Here is an 18,503-nt window from a genome sequence, read left to right as displayed (position 1 = left end):
CCAAATTTTTTATGAAATCCTATTTACCATCCACTCACGTCCACGCACCCCCTTCCTTCTGCGACCCCTTCCCCCACCCGCACACCCTCCTCTCTCTCTCTCCCCACTTCTTCTCCAGCGCCGTCCCTCTCTCTCCCCACTTCTCCAGCTCTCCCTCTCCTCCCTTCCCCAGCCGGCCGGCCGGATCCCCCTCCCTCCCTCCCTCTCCTCCCTCTCCTCTCCTCTCCTCTCTTCCCTGGCCGGCAGGTTCCCCTCTCCCTCCCTCTCTCTCCTCCCTCCCATGGTAGATCTCAACCCCTCCCTCTCCTCTCCCCCAGCCAGATCTCTGCCACCCCTTCCCTCCGCGCGCCCCTCACTCGCCGGTTGCAGCGAGGAGCGAGCGCGGCGGCGCGGGCGCGGCATGCTCGGAGGCCAGGGATGCGGGCGCGGCGTGCTCGGAGGCTGACGGGCGCAGGCGCAGCGGGGCTCCGCGGCCGTCGAGCGCGGCCTCAGCTAGCAGCGCAGTGGCAGGTACCCCTCTCTCTCTCTTTCCGGGTCACGAGGAGGATGCAGCCGCCGTTGCGCTCCGAGCTTGGCGACGGTTGGATCCGGCCCGCCGTGTCGCTCCGAGCTCCGTCAACGGCTTGATCTGGCGGTGGAGCGACGGTAGGGCAGCAGCGGGGATTTTTTTTTGTTTTTTTAATAAGGCTTCACCGCCAGTTCCAAAACCGGCATCACAACTGGTACCTCCATTACTGTCGAATTTCATATGACAGATCCTAAACCGACACTGAAGGAGGTTTTGGAACCGGGTGATGGCATTTTCTCTAGTGGTGGCTCTGTCCAGTAGGAGCTTGACACCTCATTATCTATCACACCCAAAAATTCCTATTTTGGATTGTGAGTAGAAAACACTAAATAAAATAAATATTTTTTATTTTCTTAATTTTACCAACCTTAATTTAATTTGTTGTCAATTTAGATAGGTAAAATAGTTTTCTAAAATTTTAAATTAAGGTTACGTGGGATGTTGCATTCATGCTGGTTCAATAATATTTTGAATGAAAAATGAATTTAAGTTGTTGTTTTAAAAAAAATAACGATTAGGTTTTCGTTTAATCCAAATCTTGTAGTAGTCATAATTCAATTCTTAAACCTTTTGTGCCGGCTCTTTTTTAATCCTGGTTCAACTTTCTATTTCCTTTCTTTTACTGGCCGAGCCACCTTTCTCTCTTTTCCTTGTCAATTTTCTTTCTTACCATTTTCTTCCTTCAGCCTTTCCAGCATGCACGTACGTGAACTATAGTGCTCAAACAAGCTAGCATCCAGGACCTTCACGTACGTCAGCATGCAATACAACAAGTCCATCCTCAAGCCAAGCCCACAATACATGCTTACCTGTTCCTCTCCTTCAACCTCACGACGTTTCGCGTCGTCGTTCTGGCAGCCTGAATGTCTGCTAGTGCATCTTCAATGAGCACCCATGCCCATGAATGAGCAAAACGGATCTCACTTCCGCATCGTGATAATTTCCTTGCACTCATGATCACAAACCGCCGCCTGCCAACAGCCTTTGAGCTCCAGGACGTTCAGCTTCATTCTCCCCTCGACCCCTCGTGCTGCCTATAAAAACAGAAGAACTCAGGCATCCCTCACGCTATCTCACCACGAATAATTGGGAGGAAGAAGGATTTCAACAAACATGTAGCTGGCATATGTTACCTCATCTTTCTAGCAGGCACAAAAGATGCTTCTTTGTCTATCTTTATCTCTCCTTCCAAGCTGTGTCCCAAAAAAATGACTGAGGACAGTAATTAATAATTAAATAAGATGCAATACTAAGAGATAAGGATACAGAAGAAGAAGAAATGACGGACCTCCGTGTTCCTTGCAGATCAGCCTTTTCTTTACTCCAAAACATCTAGAGCTGACTCAGTTCTTTCTCTTCTCCTAATTATTTTTTAGATACAAAGGGGTATTTAGAATTGACTTGCATCACTACTGAACATCTTGGCGAGCACGCAAGCATTAATATTCAGAATTGACCCACACCAGTACTGAACATCCTTTCTAGCGCAAGCAGGAATTGTATCAAACAGGTGTTAGGCAGAATGAAAACTAAATGCAGTAGAGTAGATCAAAGTTGAGATTAATAATTCCGTTGATTAAATCAATCAAACAACTCATCCATCACAAGATTAAAGGAACTGCTGAGGGGGGAGAGATAAAGAGATCTGGAAAATGGAAATTGAGAAGGAACGACACTTACACCGATGTCATTGACGGTGTTTTGCCGCCGGGATGTGTTCCTCCCCACTACCCTTGTGCGACCCCGCCGCTGCAGGCCTCGGAACCGCATGGTCTTCCGGGGAAGGGAGGGAAAAGGGTGGTGGTGGCTAGGGTTTTGAGCATGATTCGCCCGCGCGGGGCTACTGCCGTTGCCGCCGACCGGCGTCGGCGCCTCCCAACCGACTACTCCCACCCTCCGTCGCGCATGGCCGCTCCTTGCTGCTGGCTTGGGGGAGCGGGGCCAGCGAAGAGGTGGACGGGGATGGCCAGCGAAGTGGTGGACGGAAAAGAGCTCGAGAGCGCAACGAGCAGCAGGAGAGGAGGGGCCGTTGGAGTCCTCGGGCTCCTCCGCCGCGGATCCGGCGTGGTGGCGCACGGAGGCAGCGCGGTCTGGGCGAAGGGAGCACGGCGTGGCGGCGCACGGAGGGGGCGCGGTCCCGGCGGAGGAGGACGCGGGGTGGGTCACGGAGAGTCGGCCTCGGCGGCGGTGGCGGCGGGCTGGGGCTGTGTGAGATGAGGGGAGCCGAGGGGGAGCTTTTGCATAGTTCAAACGTTTGGCTTAGCAGATTTTGCCACCGCTGGTTTCGCCGATTTTCCATCAATAACACCTGCAACCTTGTTTTTTTGCCACTATGCTATTTCTAATCCATTTTAATTTTCTCTCCCATACATACCCACGTGAAATGACAATCTTATCCCTTATCTCTTATTACAAAGGATTCCTCCTTGGATGGCTAGTTCATTCAGCTCCCTCATTCGAGGAAGACAGAGCACTTCGAGGATCAACAGTGGCGATCTTGGAGGGAGGGTTTGCTGCTCCAGCCGAGGTACGTGGTCCCAATGGCGCTCCTTCCGATAACCTTTATAGTCTGAGTTCTCAATTTCTCCTCTTTCTCGTTGACCTGAAACCCTAGGTTTCCGATGCCGGTGAGGAGAAGCTAACGACGACAAGAGCGGGCGATAGAGGGTTGTGCCCTAGCTTGAAGGACAACACTGTTGGGTAATTTCTATTTCTCAAACCATCTTTTCATTCTTTGTTGTTGCGTCGTGCATAAGGGGAACTGATGTTAGGTTGAACTCTAACTCAGTTCATCCCTTTATCTTTGTTAGGGATAATCCAGATAAGGTTTTTAGTATTTCGATTAGAGTAGTTCCCTATGTTGCGAGTCTTGATGATGGAACTGTCAAGCAGTATGAAAGGCAAGATCAGGATTGGGATGTGTCCTTGAATGGGTACACAATGGATAGTTTTCTTGGAGATCTCAAGTAGAGAGGTTGCATTGGGTTAGTACACAAGAGCCTCGCATCTGGTGCACTGACATGACCACAAAGACCTAAGAAAGGGTTCAAATTAGTGAGCATTTGTTAACCATATTCAAGGATAGATGGTCTGTAAAGTGGGTGTGCTTTTTAGTTGAAAATGTTGAGATAAGAAGTAGTTTTTCATGTCAGTCAAGTGTGACTTTCTCGAACAGTGGCACGCAGGAACCACTTCTGCTTGAGTCAGTGCCATGTGGGCTACCTAATTTTGAATCGATTGATTGGGACCCACTGGTAATTTAGGAAAGCCATGATGAGGAAGGAAGAATTGAAACCATTGGACAAGATAAATTGTATGTTATTTTGGGATTGAAGGATGAGGATGAAAGGGTGAAGAAGGCCGTAGAGGCTGCAGCACAAGCTGCTGAAACCCAAGGAGGTACCATGCCATTGGACATAGAGGGTGCAACCATTCCAGTGGATGATATCATACTAGAGGAGTTGCATATAAGTTATGACAAGGATAATTCACAAATGAAACTTGGCCTTTGTTACCCTGATATGGATGAGTTCAAGTTGGCTAAGACAATATGCAATCAATGAGGAGTTTGAATTGGGTACAAAGAAATCAGATCAAAAGCGATTTAGAGGGTTCTGCACAGGTGAAGATTGCCCTTGGAGAATAGTCGGCAATCATCAAAGTAATAAGAAAACTATCATGGTACTAACTTGTTGTTTTGCATGTGTTTGTAGTGCCTGACCTGTAGCTATTTTCGTGTTTTCACTTGCTCATATGAACTAATTTTCACTGCAATTTGATTGTAGATCACCCTTTTAGTGGATAAACATGATTGTATATCAACTAGTAGAATAAAGACTATTACAGCTTCAAAATCCTAGGTGGCAGCAAAAGTTGTCCCTATCCTCATCAAGGATAAGAAAATGGGTGCTAAGAAGTTGTAGAAAAAGTTGGAAGATGACTACAATATCACTATTGGGTATGATAAAGTATGGAAGGGAAGGGAGATGGCTTTGAAACAGATATATGGGTCATGAAAAGAGAGTTTCCATACATTGTATAGTTGGAAGGTAGAGATTGAGAAGTGTTGGGGGGAAATATTAACGATCTCCCCTAGCCCATGGAATCAACAAAACGTAAAGGCCCAGGCCCACCTAAGGTGGTAAGATTGCCGTCGGCCCAATATGGGAGGGAGAGGCCACGTTCCGCCTCACCCGACCCGGAGTCCCGAGGTCGGACGTTCCCGACCCCTTGAAGACTAAATTCCGCCTCGCCCGACCCAGAGGACCGAGGTCGGGAGTGCCCGACCCCCGCCACAAAACTCCGCCTTGCCCGACCCTGAGCGCGGGGGTCGGACTCGCTCGGGTCCACAAGACAAATATCCGCCTCGGGCGCAGACTGGAGGATCAGGGTGCCGATCTCGTGGGTCCCCCTATCGACCTCACCATAAATGCGTCGCGACCCTGTCATGCAGAAAGGGAGTGGAACCCCCAACGTAACCTGTCACGAATACCCATGCGCGACCGTGCGGCGCGAGCTGCAGTGGCCGCGGCTCCCTCTGATTTGCCGCAGGGTACTCATGGCCCGCCCCGAACGGCACAGGAGGGCGCTCCGCTCGTTCTCGCGTCCCGCGCTCCCGATGGCAGGGATGCGACATCCGCGTCTCACGGGTAATCAGCAGGGTAACAGAATCGGCCATCCTCCCCGGCGGGCACAGATGCCAAGGCTGAGGATCATCATCGTGCTCGGCAGCAACGGCGACCGGGGAGATCATCGACAGGATCTGGAAGAAACCGCCCTCCCTCGACGGACGCGCTGACAGGGACCGGAGGCCAGAGCAAGAGCGGCGGCCCTGGGACCCTCTCCTTATGCTATATTTTACTTAGCTTATCTCTTTTACTTCTCCTCATGCCTGGCTCATCTGTAACCCCGAGCTCCCCCTTCGCGCTATAAAAGGAGGACCGGGGGCCCTGAGACAGGGGACTCTCTCCCTCAAGCAAGTAGAACACACTCACACCCACTTAGAGCATCGTTGCACTCTCAAGAGACCTGGGATCAGCTCCCTCTCTCGCACTACTGTAACCCCTACTACAGAACCCCGCGTGGGTAACACGAGCAGCTCCCGATACTGGACGTAGGGCCTTCCTCTACCCGAACAAGTCTAACCTCGTGTCTCCCACGCCACCATCCGAAGCCTTACGCGCATAAAAGAAATTTACTAGTCTAAGTCTCGATCCACAAATCTTGACAACGACAGTTGGCGCGCCAGGTAAGGGACCTTTGCACATACATCTCCGACTTCAGATGGCCAGCCACGACGCCAGCTTCGCTCCGGGCTCCCTGATCTGCTTCAGGAGTCTGGACTTCCTCGCCACAAGGGAGGGGATCGAGCTGATCCCTCTCCTCGTCTTGCCCGCTCGCCCCACCATCCCCGGCTCCGCCGCCGGGACAGCGGCGAGCGGCCAGGCGCGCGCCGGAGGGCCTTTCCCAGGGGGTCGGCTTCGGGTTGCGCAATGCCGCGGTGACCTACGGTCGCCTCCTGACGCGGTCCATGACCATGTCACCCGCAAGCAGCAAGCTCGCAGGCGTGGTGAGGACGATCTCCGACACCGGTTCCGACAATGGGAGCCACCACCCCTCGCGCGAGTGCCTCATGGCCGACGTACACTCCGAGGGGTCCAACGACGACGGCGCCGAAGGGAGGCAGAGGACTCCCCCACCGCGCGCCGCGGCTACGACTGGGGCCCTTGGCAAGGCCCCGGTGCGACCTCGGCAGCCGGAGGCGCGCGCGGCGTCCCGCTAGGAGGTCGAGCGCCCCCGCCACAAAAGCGGAGCACGACAACGGACGCGCGACGTCCAGTAGCGCATCTGCACGGACGAAGAATGCCCTCAGCTCTTCGCTTGCGCCAGCCAGAACATCGTTGCCATGGCAGCTCTACTCCGATGACTCCCCGAGCCGGCGACGCCCGAGGAGCAACGGGCGCGCCAAGAGGTGCACGACCTGCTCGAGTGCGCCGCTGTCCAGTAGGCGGAAAGCTCCGCGTCCCGGCGACGCGGGCAAAACACCAGCAGGGCAGTTCCCGAGGCGCCTCCGGAAAGGCGGGGGGAGTCTGTCCACTAGCCCCTTCCTAGGCAAACCGGGCCGCGTCCGCCCGACGGACACCACCACCCACAGGAGGTGGGGCTCGATCCGTTCATCGACGCGTCGGCCCTGTCCGCGACACCCTGGACGCGCGGAGGTGCTCCCGCGCAGATAGGGATGATGGGGTGCATCATGGCTACCACGTCCACCGCGGCGGGTGCTACGACAGCGAAGAAGACCACAGCCCGAGCCCTGACCCAGCGGGGCCCCGGGCCTTCCCCGCGCGCATCCTGAATGCGCCGTTTCCTCCGCGCTTCAGGCAACCGATGAATGTGGCTAAATACTCGGGGGAGACGAACCCCGGGGTATGGCTCAGCGACTACCGGCTTGCATGTCAGGCCGGTGGGGCGGACGATGACTTGTTCATCATCCGCAACCTTCCACTCTTTCTAACCGACTCAGCACGAGCCTGGCTGGAGCATATCCCTTCAGGTCGGATCCGCTGCTGGAATGACTTGAAGGAGATATTCATAGGAAACTTCCAGGGCACGTACACGCGCCCCGGCAACTCCTGGGATCTTCGGAGCTGCCGCCAGGGATCAGATGAGTCCCTCCGGGACTACATCCGACGCTTCTCCAGGAAGCGCACTGAGCTCTCCAACATTGCGGACGCCGACGTCATAAGGGCCTTCCTGGCAGGAACCTGCTGCCGGCCCCTCGTCCACGAGCTAGGGTGCCGAGGCCCGCGAACCACGGAGGAACTCCTCAATATTGCCACCAGCTACGCCTCGGGCGAAGAGGCCGTTGGAGCGATCTTCGACCGCTCCAAAGGCAAGGCAAAGCAGGAGGAGGATGTTGATGAGGGCACCTCCAACCGCCAGCAGAAGAAGAAAGGCAAGCAGCGGCGCGAGGCTCCCCTCGTGGCTGCTGTTGAGCGCAAGCGAGGACAGCCGCCCCAGAGGGCACTCCCGGCTTCTTCGACAAGCTGCTCGAGGGACCATGCCCAAACCACGAGTTCCCCCGCAAAACACGCCTACAAGGACTACAACCTCATGAAGAGGTACTTCGTAGGCAATCCGGTGAAAGGCGACCGGAAGCGGAAGCCTGACGAGGAGAAGAAGGACGACGAGGAGAAGGAAGACGGCTTCCCCAAGGTGGACGGCTGCTTCATGATCTTTGGCGGCCCGGCGGCGTACGACTCCAAACGCCGTCAAAAGCTGGAGCGTCGTGAAGTCTACGCGGCCGAGCCTGCGACGCCAGCCTTCCTCGACTGGTCGGCATCCGCCATCACCTTCGACCGGTCCGACCACCCGGGACGCGTCTGGCATCCGGGACGCTACCCTCTCGTCGTCGACCCCATCGTCGGCACGACGTGCCTCACCAAGGTGCTCATGGATGGAGGCAGCGGCCTCAACATCCTCTACGCCGAGACCCTCGACGCCATGGGGATTGATCGCTCCCGCCTCCGCCCCAACAAGGCGTCGTTCCACGGCGTCGTGCCAGGGAAACAGGCAATGCCACTCGGGCAAATCAACTTGCCCGTCACTTTCGGGACCCCTTCCAACTACAGGAAGGAGGTCCTCACCTTCGAGGTGGTAGGATTCCGCGGAACCTACCACGCCATCTTGGGGCGGCCATGCTACGCCAAGTTCATGGCCATCCCCAACTACACCTACCTCAAGCTCAAGCTGCCGGGGCCCAACGGGATCATCACCATCGGCACGTCTTTCCAAAAGGCGTATGAGTGCGACGTGGAATGCTGCGAGTATGCCGTAGCCATCACCTTCACAGGAGATTTGGCGGTCCAACTCGCGGAGGGCGCCGAGGATCAGCCCGACTCCAAGCAGTCGGCCACCCCCTTCGAGGCCACCGAAGGCGTCAAGGAGGTCCTTCTCAACCCCAGCAGCTCCGACGGCCGGACCGTGCGGATCGGCGCTACCCTATCTCCCAAATAGGAAAGCGCGCTCGTCGACTTCCTCCGCGCGAACAGCGACGTCTTCGCGTGGAAGCCCTCGAACATGCCCGGCATTCCGAGAGAAGTCGCCGAGCACTCCTTGAACATCAAGGCCGGCTCCAAGCCAGTAAAGCAAGGTCTGCACCGCTTCGACGAGGAGAGGCGCAAGGCCATCGGCGAGGAGCTCCAGAAGCTTTTGGCGGCCGGATTCATCAAGGAAGTGTACCACCCTGAGTGGCTAGCTAATCCTATTCTTGTACGAAAAAAGAATGGGAAATGGAGGATGTGTGTTGATTATACCGGTCTCAACAAGGCGTGCCCAAAGGATTCGTTTCCTTTGCCACGCATAGATCAGATAGTCGACTCAACCGCCGGGTGCGAAACCCTTAGCTTCCTTGACACGTATTCCGGCTACCATCAAATCGCGATGAAAGAGTCCGACCAGCTCGCTACCTCTTTCATCACCCCCTTCGGCCCCTACTGCTACGTTAAGATGCCATTCGGCCTAAAAAACGTGGGGGCTACGTTCCAGCGATGCATGCTGAAATGTTTCGGGGACCTCATCGGACGGACCGTTGAGGCTTACGTCGACGACATCGTAGTCAAATCCAAGAAGGGCGACCAGCTCATCCCTAACCTCGAACTAGCCTTCGAAAGGCTGAGGGACAAGCGTATTAAGCTCAATCCCGAAAAATGCATTTTCGGGGTTCCGAGGGGCATGCTGCTAGGTTTCATCATCTCCGTGCGCGGCATCGAAGCCAATCCGGAGAAGATAGCGGCCATCAGTGACATGGGGCCAATCCAAAATATAAAAGGAGTCCAGCACGTCATGGGATGCTTGGCGACTCTGAGCCGCTTAATCTCGCGCCTTGGTGAACGGGGGCTCCCTCTCTATCGACTCCTAAAGAAGATTGACCGCTTCGAATGGACCGATGAGGCCCAAGAGGCACTTGACCGACTCAAGGACCTCCTGACGAAGGCCCTGATCCTAGTCCCGCCGACCGACGGCGAGCCCCTCCTGCTCTACATCGCAGCGACCACCCAGGTGGTTAGCGCGACCCTAGTGGTGGAACGAGAAAAGGAGGCACACGCCCTCAAGGTGCAACGCCCGGTGTATTTCGTCAGTGAAGTCTTGTCCGAGTCCAAGGCGTGCTACCCACAAATCCAGAAGCTCATCTACGCCGTCCTCATCACGAAAAGGAAGCTGCGTCACTACTTCACCTCCCACCCGGTAACAGTTGTTTCGTCGTTCCTACTAGGCGAAGTGATCCGGAACTAGGACGCCACGGGACGGATCGCGAAGTGGGCGCTCGAGCTCATGGACCAAGGCATCACCTACGCCCCCCGCACCGCCATCAAGTCCCAGGTACTCGCCGATTTTGTAGCAGAGTGGACGGAGATCCAAACACCATCGGCGTCGGAGAAGCAGGAGTACTGGACAATGTACTTCGACGGATCGTTGATGAGGGCCCGTGCCGGAGCGGGCCTCATCTTCGTCTCTCCTCTAGGCGTGCGCATTAGGTACATGATCCGCCTCCACTTTCCTACGTCCAACAATGTCACCGAGTACGAGGCCCTCCTCAACGGGCTTCGCATCACCATCGAGCTGGGCATCCGTCGGCTAGACATCCGGGGCGACTCTCAGCTAGTCATCGAACAAGTCATGAAGGAGTGGAGCTGCCACGACCCCAAGATGGCAGCCTACTACAACGAGGTTCGCAAGCTTGAAGACAAATTCGACGGGCTGGAGCTCAACCACGTCGCAAGGCGCTTCAACGAGGCAGCCGGTGAGCTGGTAAAGGCAGCGTCCGGCCGAATGCCCGTACCCGACAGAGTCTTCGTCAGTGACCAGTTCAAGCCCTCAATCCGTTACCAAGAACCGGCGAGGGTCGGCGAAGCGCCACCAGCTCTGGACTCGGGGGAGGTCGGCAGCGCGCCACCTGTCCCAGGCCCGGGCGCCGGCCATGACAGGGTCGGCACGACTTCACCTGTCTCAGTCCCGGAAGCCGACCCCTCCGACCCCGTGGTCATGGAAATCGCTGCAGACCCTACGGCGGGGGCCGACCCCCCACCCGATTGGAGAGCCCCGTACCTCGACTACCTCGTCCGCGACACGCTCCCGGCGAACAAAATGGAGGCACGTAGGATTGTGCGTCGTGCCAAATCCTTCGTTATTATCGACCAAGAGCTCTACAAGAGAAGCCACACCGGTATCCTCCAGCGCTGCATCCCAATCGGGTAGGGAAAGGCACTGATTCAAGACATCCATGCCGGAGCCTGCGGCCATCACGTCGCGCCAAGAACCCTTGTTGGTAACGCCTTCCGGCAAGGTTTTTACTGGCCAACAGTGGTCACCGACGCCACCCACGTGGTCTGCACCTGCAAGGGGTGCCAGTTCTTCACGCGCCAAACCCATCTGCCCGCGCAGGCGCTCCAAACCATCCCCATCACGTGGCCCTTCACGGTCTGGGGGCTGGATCTCGTAGGGCCCTTCAAGAAAGCGCCCGGGGGCTTCACCCACCTGCTTGTCACCGTCGACAAGTTCTCCAAGTGGATCGAAGCATGACCGATCGCGTAGATCAAGTCCGAGCAGGTGGTACAATTCTTCACCGACATCATCCATCGCTTCGGAATCCCCAACTCCATCATCATGGACAACGGCACGCAGTTCACCAGGAAGAAATTTCTCCAGTTCTGCAACGACCACCACATCCGAGTGCACTGGTCGGCCGTAGCACATCCCTTTACGAATGGGCAGGACGAACGAGCCAACGGCATGATACTCCAGGATCTCAAGCCACGGATCTTCGACCGCCTCAAAAAGTTTAGCGGATGGTGGGTCGCGGAGCTTCCCGCAGTCCTTTGGAGTCTGAGGACAACCCCCAGCCGGGCGACTGGCTTCACCCCGTTCTTCATGGTTTACGAGTCCGAGGCCATCCTGCCCACCGACCTGGAGTACGGATCGCCAAGGGTCAAGGCATACGACGAACAAGGGAACAAAGCATCGCTCGAAGACGCACAAGATCAGCTCGATGAGGCACGCGATGTGGCCCTGCTGCACTCGGCCAAGTACCAGCAGGCTTTGCGATGTTACCACAGCCGCAGGGTGCAAGGCCGAGCCTTCAACGTCGGCAATCTGGTGCTCCGCCTCGTCCAGGATAACAGGGGTCGGCACAAGCTGACTCCTCCGTGGGAAGGTCCCTTCATCATCGCGCAGGTACTGCGGCCAGGCACCTACAAGCTAGCGACCCCCGACGGACAGATCTTCAGCAATGCTTGGAACATAGAACAGCTAAGGCGTTTCTAACCCTAGTTTTCATTTCCAAGTTTTGTACATGAACTTTTCTGTAAATTTAAAGATTTTTTATGGAAAAAAGAATTTTGAGCTGGTCCCATTCAAGTTTCACGTTGAACTCAGGGATATCCGACCCTGGTTTCGTTCCAGGGCCGCATATCCCTCGGGGGCTATCAGGGGCTCCGGCTCAAGCCACTTGGCACCATCTCAAAAATGTTTTCATTTCCCGAGCCAACCCTCTTTCTGAACTTTCGGGCATGAAAAGGAGAGAGCGCATGAACGGTGTTCAGGCAAGACTGATCGGACTGCGAAAAACCTACGCCCCAGCGGCTACGGTGCCCTCGCTCATCAACGCTTACTGACACGCCCGACAACGCGCTCTAAACTTTCCAAGTCCGAAAAATAAGAAAGTGGATCGGAAACTTTTTTACGACAAGTTATGGAAAAGGCCTCTATGGCCATCACAAAATGAGTCTAGAACTAACGTATTTACACCTTGGGCGCCAGCCCGATACAGTTAACTCGTCGGGGGATCTTCAGGAGGGATGGCTTCATCCTCCAGGAGCTTCGCCAAGGCCTCCGCCGGGTTGAACACCGACGCGTCGATCTCGTCCAGCTCACCCTCGGAGTAGCCGACGGCGTATCCTCCGCTCATCCCGGCGAAGTTGATGCCGGAGTAGTGAGAGCCGAAGACCCCGAAGGATCGCCGCACGCCGGTGTGGAGCGCTTCCACGGCGATCTCGCGGGCTCGGCGGTACATCCCGAGGACACGAGCCGTCAGCGAGCTCGTCCCCTCCCCCTGACCACACTGAGGCCGTCGCAGACCATGCGGACCGCATCCCGCAGGGTGCCGTGCTCAGTGCGCTCCGCGTCAAGCACCTCCCTCAGCTGGGCGATTTCATCTGTAAGGACCACCCGGAAAGACCCAACAAATCAGAAACCGCCGCAACACCACAGAGACAAAGAAACGAAGAGAAGTCTCACCCTCGGACCGGGCCTTCAGCTCACGCTCCCGATCGGCCCCCTGGGACACAGCGGTCTGGAGCCCCTGCACTTGCGCCTGGAGCTGACCGACCTCTGCGCCAAGCTCGGCTGCCATCTTCTCGGTCTCGCCCTTCCGGGCCACCTCGAAGTCCCGCTCCTGCCAGGCCTTTTGCCGCTCGCGCCGGATCCGCTCGACGGTCTTATGAAGGGCATCAAGATCTCCCCTCAGCTGCGCGAGCTCCTCGGCATCAAGGCAGGCCCTCTCGGCAGCAGCGGCCTGGAGCTCCTCGCGGTCGAGGCAGGCCTTATCGACGACGGCTTGGAACATGACCTCCGCCCGCCGCGCGTCCTCCTGCGCCGCTTGCTCGCGCCTCTGCAGATCGTTGATGACCTGCTGGACGGCAGCAACCTGCATGGTCAGCTCCCTGGTCTGCTGCCTCTCCAAGTTGAAGCGCTCCCAGAGCCCCCGCTCCAGCCGGAGGAAATCGGATTTCCCCCAACTGCATTCATGGAGAGCCTGCAAAGCAATACGCCATCAGTGATAAAGCAACGGAAAGGAAACAACCACCAACGGAAAAGGTATCGCACTTGGCTACCAGGGAGGACGACGCTGTCCAGCTCCCCCAACACCGGGGATAGAGCCGCGCGGGCGTTAGCAGGCCGCCCTGCACCGCCTGCCACTTGCGCCATTCCACGGCGTCATCCAAGGTGAAGAGGTGTCTTGGCGGGTCGTCACGAGACGACCAACGCAGGACGGACCCTCTCCACGCGTTGGGAACGGGAGTGGCCGAGGCAGAGGCGGGAGCCGACCCCGACGCCGCCGTCGAAACGGGCTCCATCATCCCGTAAGCCGCCGGGCTCGCCGACAGTCCCAGCGCCCGCGCACCTGCCCCCATTGGGGCCGCCGTGGGCCCGCCCGATGGCGCCACTGCCTCTGACACGGACGGCGGAGCAAGTATCCCCGTGGCCATCTCGCCCTCCGTTGCGACCGCCGAGGCAGGCTCCTCCGCCCCTGTCGGGGCCTCTGGAGCAGGCACCTCCGCCTCCGCCGCCGGTGCCACCTCCGTCGGGACCCCCCGGGCGGAAGTCGCGGGTCCGTCACCACCGCCTCCACCGCCGCAGCCGTCGGGGCGGGCATCCCAGCCTCCCCCGCTGTCGCCGTCCTCGCCGTGGCTGCGAGGGCAGGCTCTCCCTACTCTGTCGCTGTCGCCATCCCCGTCGCGGCCGCTGGGACATCCGTCCCCATTTCCGTCGCCGCCGTTCCCTCTGCCTCGTCGGCGTCGAGGTCGATCACCTCCCCGGCCTCAGGGCCCCGGGGAACGACACTCTGCACCGCGGGGTCAGCCGAGGAAGCGGAAGGCGAAGCGAGGTCCACGCCCTCTCCCGCGCCCGATGGCTTCACCACACCACCGGTCGCCATCACGGGGGCCACTTCCGCGGTGGGACCCACGACCTCACCAGGAACCCCGCCGCTCGCCGCGGGCGGGGCTGCAGTCCCTCAGCATGGGCGGACAACACCCGCAGCGCCTTCTTGGGCGCCAGCTGCAGAACGAGGCCACGGGGGGCGGCGCTACGAAACAATCAACAAACATCAGCGGAAACAAACGCAATGTGTGGGAAGGAGCGAGGTTCGCAAGGAAATCCAACTCACGTTCCTCCAGTGCAAGGACGGCGTGCGCGCTTTGCCTCCGAGCCAGACGCTGACCCCAGGACGTCCGGCAACGGCCGCTTGCCGCCGCTCCTCTGCTCCTGGGCCGCAGGCGCGGGGGCGGGGGCGGGCTCCGTAGACCCCTGGGGAGCGCTCCGTGCCGACTCCTGGGGAGCGCTCTGTGCCGACTCCTGGGCGGCGCTCCACGCCGACCCCTGGGGCATGGCCCCGGAGCTTTGCGGGACCAAGCCCCGGGTGGACGGTCCACCCGCTTCATCCCTCGCGATCATTTGAGAGCGCGTCTCCCGAATAACGAGCGCGCCTGACCGGGGGGATAGGACAAGCTCCTCCTCCTCCTCGTCATCCTCCTTATCTTCCTCCTCATCATCGTCATCGTCATCATCATCGTCGTCCAACACGACCTGCCCTCGCCGCCGCCGTTGGAACTCCTTGGCGGCCCTCTTCTTCTTCTTCGCCGTCTCCTTGTCCTTGCGGCGCTTCTGCTCCTCAGCAAGGAGACGGTTCTGCAGCCGCCGATCGGCATCCTTCGGCACCAGCGGGCGTGAGTCCACGACCCGGGTCATGCTGCCCTGCAAACACAAAAAGGCCCGGCGTCAGAGCAACGACCAAGAAACACGAAAAAAGAAGGTCGGCGCACAAAATCCTTACCACGTCGATCAAGTCCTCGTCCGGGCGCATCGTAGGGTGCCCGGGCACCGGGTAGTCAGCATCCTTGTCCTCCAGCGTCTCCCAAATCCGCTGTCGGATCTCGGAGGCGGCAAGCGCACCCGTCGCAAGGACGGTACCCTCGGTCGGCGCGCCCGGAGTCATGTCGGCGAGCGAGCGGACCCGGAGCATCAGCGGCGCCACCCGCCGGGCGTGGTACGCCACGATGACTCCGGCTCTGGTCAACCCCCTCCCCTTCAAGTGCTCAATGGCCTGCAGCAGGCCATGGATCCGCTTCTTCTCCTTATCGACCGGGTCGTACGCCCACATCTCCGACGCCACCTCGATAGTGCGGCCGATGAACTCCGGCAGGGGGGAGTTCGAGTAGTTCTTCACGTAGAACCACTGATTATGCCACCCCTTGTGGGACACTGCGGTCTTCATCGCCATGTACTCTTTGGAGCGAGTATAGCGAAGGTGGATTCCGGCGCACCCTATCGGCACCGGGGGCGACCGCTGCTGGCTCCCCTTCTTCTCCGCCTTCTGGTACAGGCTGACCATGAAGAAATACTTCCACAGCGAGAAGTTGGGCTCGATGCCCAGGAACCCCTCGCACAGCGCGACGAACACCGCGATGTGCTAGATCACGTTGGGGTTGAGGTGCTGCAGCTCAAGCCCATAATAATGCAGGAGCCCGCGGAAGAAGTGGCTCGGCGGAGTCGCGAACCCCCGCTCGTGGAAGTGGGCGAAGGAGACGATGTAGCCGGCGGGCGGCGCCAGCGCCTGCTCTGACCTCGGAAGCTCCCACTCGCCCGCCTCCGTCCTCTCGCACAAGAGGCCCTTCCTCACTAGGCCTTCAGCGCGCGAGGAGTTGAAGTGGGAAATCGCCCAGGATCCCATCGCCGGAGGAGGAGGAACTCGATGGGGGATGGGGAGAAAGGGCGCGGCACTGAGCGGACGAAGACGAAGCGGGCGCAGATGGGCTGAGGGTGTGCGAGGAAGGCGAAAAGATTCGAAAGCAGATGGCGGGTGGAACAAGTGAGGCGAAGCCCTCGTTTTATAGGGAAGGCGCGAGGGAAGCAGAACTGACGCCCTTGCCGCAATAAATGCGGCGCCAGGTATGCTCCCGTCACGCCCGCTCTCTTTTCGGAAACCGCGCGCACGATCTGCAGCAGAAACATCCTCTCCTCCCTCGATCCGCGGGTCGGCGCCCTCCGAAACTTCATCTCCCGGAAGACACGCACACGACGTCCCCCACGTTCGGCCCAGGACGCGACATCCGCTACGATTCAGCCCAAGGCCTATCAAAAGGTAAAGAGGGATACGGGGCTGAAAACACCCCTACAGCCCATCATGATCCAGAGGTTCGAAGGCTGGCCCGCCGCAGGTTCGACAGCCGCCTCAGGATACCCCCGAGCAAGCGGTGAGAAGGGACGGGTCCGCTAGCGACCATCACCCGGGCGCGCGACAGCCCCGGGCGTCTCAATCTCACATTCGAGTCCGGACCGGCATCAAAGTTCATGGTTTTTCCCGAAGAAAGGCAACGAGCCCCCGGATCCGACCGAACGGACTCGGGAACTATATGAACTGGCCGGCCGGAGCCTGGGGTACACCACCAGCTTGGCCCAAGCCGGACCCCCCCGAACGGGGACCGGGATCCCACTCGAATCGACCCGTTAGTAGCTCAAAGAGCACCATAGTTCGTCCGATGAGGATAGCGTGGCACGGCTCGCCTCCTCCGTCCTAGCGAACAGACGCTTGAGGGTGAACGAACAAAAGTCGACCCAACCTCCGACCGGTCCCCTGCAACGCGCGGGGGCTCGGGGGCTGGCCTCGCAACCTAAGGCCACGCGGGTGGTCTCGACTTAAGGCTCGCAGATGGAAGGGTACGACCAGAAGTCCCCCCGTGCCGAGTAGCGCACAGGATGAGTCGTCCAATTAATCCCCTTAGTCAACACCATCCGAACAACTCCCCCTGTCCCGGATCAACTGTGAGGATCCCGTACTGGTGACCACATCAGCCTCTGGAGGAGCGTTCCCGCTCCACCACAGGCTCGGGGGCTACTGTTGGGGGGAAATATTAACGATCTCCCCCAGCCCATGGAATCAACAAAACGTAAAGGCCCAGGCCCACCTAAGGTGGTAAGATTGCCGTCGGCCCAATATGGGAGGGAGAGGCCACGTTCCGCCTCGCCCAACCCGGAGTCCCGGGGTCGGACGTTCCCGACCCCTTGAAGACTAAATTCCGCCTCGCCCGACCCGGAGGACCGAGGTTGGGAGCGCCCGACCCCCGCCACAAAACTCCGCCTCGCCCGACCCTGGGCGCGGGGGTCGGACTCGCTCGGGTCCACAAGACAAATATCCGCCTCGGGCGCAGACTGGAGGATCAAGGTGCCGATCTCGTGGGTCCCCCTATCGACCTCACCATAAATGCGCCGCGGCCCTGTCATGCAGAAAGGGAGTGGGCCCCCAACATAACCTGTCACGAATACCCATGCGCGGCCATGCGGCGCGAGCTGCAGTGGCTGCGGCTCCCTCTGATTTGCCGAAGGGTACTCATGGCCCGCGCCGAACGGCACAGGAGGGTGCTCTGCTCGTTCTCGCGCCCCGCGCTCCCGATGGCTGGGATGCGACATCCGCGTCTCACGGGTAATCAGCAGGGTAACAGAATCGGCCATCCTTCCCGGCGGGCACAGATGCCAAGGCTGAGGATCATCATCGTGCTTGGCAGCAACGGCGACCGTGGAGATCATCAATAGGATCTGGAAGAAACCGCCCTCCCTCAACGGACGCGCTGACAGGGACCGGAGGCCGGAGCGAGAGCGGTGGCCCCGGGACCCTCTCCTTATGCTATATTTTACTTAGCTTATCTCTTTTACTTCTCCTCATGCCTGGCTCATCTGTAACCCTAAGCTCCCCTTTCGCGCTATAAAAGGAGGACCGGGGGCCCTGAGACAGGGGACTCTCTCCCTCAAGCAAGCAAAACACACTCACACCCACTTAGAGCATCGTTGAACTCTCAAGAGACCTGGGATCAGCTCCCTCTCTCACACTATTGTAACCCCTACTATAGAACCCCGCGTGGGTAACACGAGCAGCTCCTGATACTGGACATAGGGCCTTCCTCTGCCCGAACCAGTATAACCCTGTGTCTCCCACGCCACCATCCGAAGCCTTACACGCATAAAAGAAATTTTACTAGTCTAAGTCTCGATCCACAAATCTTGACAACGACAAGAAGGTATCTCCAGGAAGTGTTGTTGAGATTGATACCAAGGTTGTACAAGGGAGAGTTTAATTTCGTAGATTTTTTTGTGCAATGGCCCC

Source organism: Setaria viridis, chromosome 3 (assembly GCF_005286985.2).
Source record: "Setaria viridis chromosome 3, Setaria_viridis_v4.0, whole genome shotgun sequence".
Taxonomy (NCBI): Eukaryota; Viridiplantae; Streptophyta; class Magnoliopsida; order Poales; family Poaceae; genus Setaria; species Setaria viridis.
This window is presented reverse-complemented; position numbering follows the sequence as displayed.